The following is a 5548-nucleotide window of genomic DNA, read 5'->3' on the forward strand; positions in this document are numbered from 1 at the left end:
GCCGTTTGAATTTTCCGGATCTGTCTAGTAGTTTCGGAGATACGAGGGGGGGGGGCAAAAAAATGTCCCCCCCCCCACCGCGTGGAAGGTGGCTGGGAGGCCCACCGCCTGCCGGGTTAAGCGATGGCTTTATTAACCGGAGTAGTCATTTTCATAAAAAGTGTTAAATGTTTATTGCAGCTTTACAGTTGACTGCATAATGATGCTCCACCTTTGACAATCAGCTGCGTAGGATTGTATACTGTGCCTTATCACGCAGAAGGAGTGACACAGTTAAATGTTGTGACCCAACCATCGCCATAGATACAATTGATTGTGTGATAGGCGGCACAGTTGTAGCGTTCCATTCCACTGGTAGATTGTAAGAGATAGAACATCGTTTTAATTAGTGACCTTATCCTCGTAGTTAAAAAAAAACAAGTTAAATCCAAACACTTGTTTATTAATTATTTCGTGCACAGCTCTTCATCAGAATACAAAGCTAAAAATGTCACGACAAAAATCGTGACATTTTATTTTACAAAAATAAAATTTTTATTTTACGATTTTTATTTTACAAAAATCGTGACTGCATGTACCACTTGAACTCATGTTGGCCTCCATGGCGGGCTTCTTCGGAGGAGGTGCGTCCGAGCTGGTCCTGAAAACACAACAGAAAAAGGCAATAAGTGATAGAAAGATATTAAATGTCAGCTACAGACAAAATAAGCTACGGAGCAAAACGAGATTCGCCTCTGTCTGATTCATACCTTGCATGGCCTTACTAGTACGAAAAAGCAGCATCGCTGTTGAGCGATATGTAACCCCGATGGCCTCGCATTCACAGTCAAGGTCAGTAGACCGAATGCTTTGTGATTTTCGAATAAACATTTGAGTCAGTTAGCTTTTTATCCTACTTTAGCAATTAGCGTGGCTTGTTTCGTTGACTGAGACCCTTATAACACCTGTCACCCGATCGCACAATTCACTTTATCTGGTGGAATTTCATCTGAACGTCTGGCAAGCCCGAATAACTGGCACACTCCCCTAGTCTGTCCACTGACGTTTTATGAACTCTAGAAGCGTGACCTGATCTTGACCGACAACTCGGCTTTTCCACTTTACTCAATATGAACTCGTCAGCTCGTTATAAGGAGAAATGCATGTAGTAATGGCGGAATCGAGAAAAATAAAAACAATGGAAATCCCACCTATCCCACCCAAAGGTAGCATTTCAATTCATTGTTGGTAAACATTACGATCACTCAGAAGGAATATACTAAGGAGAAGGCGCTCTAGCCAAGTTCACACAGTCGCCCTTTCGAGTCAAGCTAAGCAGTGTTTGGGCAGCATACTACTCACGCGATGTCTGGTGCCTTAGACTTGCCAGTCGACCGCTCTGCAGTGGCTTCCATGGAGGGCTGCTCTGGAGGAGGCGCGTCCGTGCTGGTCCTTAAAACACAACAGAATAGACAAAAAGGTAAACATCGCTACAAGTCAATACACATTTCTGCTCTATTCGATAGTGGGAAGGGACTTTTAACAGCTCATTTCACCCACCGACGCTCTCTGGACTCTGGCGTTCCCAGTTACAGACACACGCGGAACTCAGACATGAGATAGATGTGACTGCCTGCATCTCTCGGCTCTCACCACCAATGAAGTGTCCCAGTTCAGTGCTTTTACAACTTTCATGGAGGGAAAACTGATGAATAGAGAGAACGAAAAGAGCCACTTGAAGAAGTTTTGAAATACATTTTCTGGATAAATTTTAAAATGACACATACAATATAACACATAAGATACGTTAACAAAACTCTACACACCCTGCCTCTCCCAGTATTTCCTCGAACAAATCAGGGCCAGTAAACTGCGTTTCTTCAGATTCGCCCACGACATACATGGACACCTGCATCTGGATCATCGCCGACGCCGGAAGGTCTCGAAGATCAAAGTCTGCGTATGTCTTGAACTCTTCCACATATATCTTGAATGTCAGATTATGGATGTCGCGCTTCAGATCAAAGGCCGAGAAGCATTTGTCTTCAAGACTTTCTCCGTCTTTCAGATGGATGAATTTACTCAACTGTTCCCATTTCACAAGCAGTCGGTGCATTTTGAGCTAAAAAAGGCAAAATCGTGTCATGTTATGATTATGTGTGTGCTTGTAAGAGAGAGAAAGAGAGGGCGAGGGCGTGGGCGTGGACGAGGGCGTGGGCGAGGGCGAGAGCGAGGGCGAGGGGGAGAGAGAGAGCGAGAGAGAGAGAGAGAGAGAGAGAGAGAGAGAGAGAGAGAGAGAAGAGAGAAAAGAGAGAGAACGATAGCTTCATCAGGATAAGATAATAACATTAAACTCAAACGTATATTTTATCACAAAGCTTTGTGTCAAAATCGACCTTGGGCACTGTGAATAGGCAAAGGAATTAAGACAAGATCACCATGTCACGTACAAAATTAAAAAAAAAAACAGTTCAAGCAACATAAACGTTATTGCTTTCATTAACTTGAAACCCAGATCGTACAGCACAAAGGCTCTGAGATACAAACTTATTAATGATAGAACATCAAAGTGATTCAAAACGTTGAAAACATAACGTTACAGTTTGATTTTTTTAAGCCTGGCAATATGTTTAAAGCGTTCCATCCAAGTTCTCATGCGAAAAATAACACTTATTTACCTGGATCCTCATAAATGTTACTTAAATTTTGTCAAGAAAATTTGTAAGCACCTTTCTAAAGCAAGGCATTGATGTCCTATGTCATGTGATAAGTTGGCTGGAACGTTTTAAACATATTGCCAGGCTTTAAAAAATCCAACTATACCAACCTTTTACACATGCCATTCTAAAGGAACTTGCAGTTTTCCATCGAATGTGAAACTTTCACATTTTTTTTAAACTGCAGAACACGCAGAACGTCGTTTCTAGGGATCACGTAATAATGTCCGAGAACACTGTACAGTCCCATTGCATGGTGGTGCTTCAGGGTTTCCATGCCTTTCACTATGGTTTCCCCAAGCGACACTCTATAGCCTTGAACTAGGTCAACCACGTCATTCAGCAAGAGTGTCGTTCCGACCACTGCATAGCTGTCTTCTCTCTTGCGAAAGTGTTCAACATAGAGAAGCATTACTTCCTGATCATGTGCCTCCATAAGGAGAACATCTTTGCAGTGATAGACCGTCGCATCTATGGACACCTCCCGAAACTTGTCCACACCCAGGTTGTCGTCCACTTGCACATCACCTGACTCGTGCGATTTACTTGATGCAGCGCTCTTTTTCTTTTCCGGGACATTTGCACCTGATAAGTGCAAGCAACTAGACTTCTGGTGGCATTCAGCCATGGTCTTACAAACATTCATTCTGTTCTTCGAATTCGCCAAATATTGCTTCATTTCCTTGTGTTTAGACTCAAAACGTAGTGAAGATAGAGACATCAACGGCCCATGCTTTTGCCACTGACCAGCATAGTGGACGAGATGGTGAAATTTCGGCTTCATCTTGAAGTCTGGGAACTCTCTTTGGAAGTTACCAAGCCAATCCTGGACGGATTTGGAAAGCGATTCCAGGTCAGCATCATACAAAGCATTAGCGGTTGTGAGCTGAACTATGTAAATGAGACCTGTTAGCAGCTCCCATTTGTTTTTCACCTGACCGACGATTTTGTCCTCATTTATTTTCGTCAGCAGCATCAAAGGTAGCAGGCGCAGCAAGGTCCACATTTCGCTGCAGGTCTCGGACAACACCCGTATCTGTTTTCCATTCTTTGCGAGAATGCTTGGTCGGTTCTTGTCTGTTTTATGAAACGGAAACTCAGTCATGGCTTCTTTCACCTTTTCGATCGTGATAACACCCTCAAAAACAAAGAAACTGAGCACATTCTGCACTGTATGCTGTGCTACTCCATTTTCAAACAAGTCGTGGCTGATGTCCACAGGAAAGTGCGATATGCAATGAAACTCACTCAGTTCATTCAACGGACACTCTGCCCTGATCCCAAACCTTCTCTGCATATCATCAGGGTAGCCGCTTTCGCCAAACGACTAACCTCTTCATCATATTCTGCTTCCGTTCGCATGTCAAACTTAGACTCTTGAAGCTGGTTCTGGATTGAAGAAGTTGTCGCATGACAAAAACGACATATTCTGTTTGTTCGATAAAAGGCTGTGAAATATCCAGCAACCTCATGTATTCCTTTGAATTGTCTCCGGTCATATAGGCCACCGAACATTTGACATTCTTTCGGGCTCCATTCACAACGACACTCGTTCCCTCCGTATTCAGCCTTTTCAAATCAGACACAAGAGGGTTCAACAAGGATTTCCATGAATGCTTCTTTGTGTAGCTGGACGGAAACAGCATAGCCAGATGAATGTTCTTTAGCTGCGATATGCCCTTCATGTTCCCAATCGCGTAGTATACTGCACCGATGGTGTGCTTTGCTGTCTTGTTGCCAAGAGGGTTGGATACGACAAATTGGTCGTAGTATAGAATAAGGTACAGTGTATCAGGTGCTGGATTTTTGTGTGCGGAGCCATCAAACAAGCCACAGTAGCACCCTTGCGTTCCTGATTTTGGGTGCATGTCAACCTGAGCAGATGTCACTTCACTGGTGAGCAATAGTTTCAGCTGCTGTTCAATGGGAATGTACTGAGGGGTACGCAGATCTGAAGGGTCGAGGTCACCTCTGTGGCCAACGGGGGCCACGTACCCTCGTTCATGTTTAGCAAATTGGCCCACCTTGTGGGTGGTGTCAACTTCAAAAAGCCTACCAATCGACGGCAATGTCTTTGCGTCTACAGAGTCAGTGTTCGATGATTGCATTGCACTTTGCACTTCATTCGTAACCTGCTCGCCAAATCCTTTCATAAATGACACCACATCTTGACATACTTGCTTTGGCACTGACTTCGACTGCAGATAAGAGCACAAAGTCGGCCACATCAACACTGCGTTTCGCTACGTTTCTATATTTGGAAACGGTAGGTGCACGCTCACCTGTTTGACAGCGAGCGCAAGCCCCTGCAAAAAAGCGCATTAAGTGGTTACCACCAATAGAAAGCCAGCATTCTGTTCTATAAATTCAATAATGGCCTACGGTGATTCAATGTTGGCTTGGAAATGCGACTTCTGTATAAATGGTGAAGAGGATGGACTGAAACAGTCTATATAATTTGAGAGAATGAATAAGAGAAAAACTTCCATTAAGGTTTCCCTTCAAATATGACGTCCAGAACCTGATTTGGGCTGATTTTTTGGCAGAATATTGGCTAATTTGGGCTAAATAGATGTTTTAAGTTTTGGCGAAATTGACGTGTCATTTTCACCTGAGTGCTTCCTTGTTGCCACTAGATGGCATTCCACCATCTAGAAAGTTATATAACGCATCTTGCTTTAAAATAAATCGTCCGGAATGATCGGTGCTTCTGAGCGTTTCCATTTATGGAACGCAGCGCTTCTATATTTGGAAACGTTTCCAAATATAGCAACGTTTCTATAAATGGACCAGAATTACCACAGTGCACCTGACTGAAATGGAAGAGATGACCACAGTTTCACCAACTGATC

General features: G+C 43.5%; 1 long non-coding RNA gene across 1 annotated transcript; it reads right to left on the reverse strand.

The window, feature by feature from the left end:
• Positions 1-567: 567 nt before the first annotated feature.
• Positions 568-5089, reverse strand: LOC122372259. The gene is made up of 3 exons (XR_006254840.1): positions 4979-5089; positions 1342-2101; positions 568-640 (listed from the first exon to the last, which is right to left on the reverse strand). It is a non-coding gene; the product is annotated as an uncharacterized LOC122372259 (long non-coding RNA).
• Between the last annotated feature and the right edge of the window lie 459 nt (positions 5090-5548).

Source organism: Amphibalanus amphitrite, unplaced genomic scaffold, assembly GCF_019059575.1.
Source record: "Amphibalanus amphitrite isolate SeventyFive unplaced genomic scaffold, NRLGWU_Aamphi_draft 000004F_arrow, whole genome shotgun sequence".
Classification (NCBI taxonomy): Eukaryota; Metazoa; Arthropoda; class Thecostraca; order Balanomorpha; family Balanidae; genus Amphibalanus; species Amphibalanus amphitrite.